Below are 686 nucleotides of genomic sequence, written 5' to 3'. Positions count from 1 at the left end.
CTCTCTGTCTGTTGCTGAGAAGATGATGGGAAAGGCTTGCTATTGCTAAACCTGTTTCTTCCACCATTATTATTGTTGAAACCTTGTTGAGGTCTCTGTTGATCCTTCCATGAGAGATTTGGATGATTTCTCCATGAAGGATTGTAGGTGTTTCCATAGGGTTCTCCCATGTAATTCACCTCTTCCATTGAAGGGTTCTCAGGATCATAAGCTTCTTCTTCAGATGAAGCTTCCTTAGTACTGCTTGGTGCATTTTGCATTCCAGATAGACTTTGAGAAATCATATTGACCTGTTGAGTCAATATTTTGTTCTGAGCCAATATGGCATTCAGAGTGTCAATCTCAAGAACTCCTTTCTTCTGACTAGTCCCATTGTTCACAGGATTCTTTTCAGAAGTGTACATGAATTGGTTATTTGCAACCATTTCAATCAGCTCTTGAGCTTTTGTAGGCGTCTTCTTCAGATGAAGAGATCCTCCAGCAGAGCTATCCAAAGACATCTTGGATAGTTCAGAGAGACCGTCATAGAAAATACCTATGATGCTCCATTCAGAAACCATATCAGAGGGACACTTTCTGATTAATTGTTTGTATCTTTCCCAAGCTTCATAGAGGGATTCTCCTTCCTTCTGTCTGAAGGTTTGGACTTCCACTCTAAGCTTACTCAATTTTTGAGGTGGAAAGAA

Source organism: Arachis duranensis, chromosome 6 (genome assembly GCF_000817695.3).
Source record: "Arachis duranensis cultivar V14167 chromosome 6, aradu.V14167.gnm2.J7QH, whole genome shotgun sequence".
Lineage (NCBI taxonomy): Eukaryota > Viridiplantae > Streptophyta > Magnoliopsida > Fabales > Fabaceae > Arachis > Arachis duranensis.
This window is presented reverse-complemented; position numbering follows the sequence as displayed.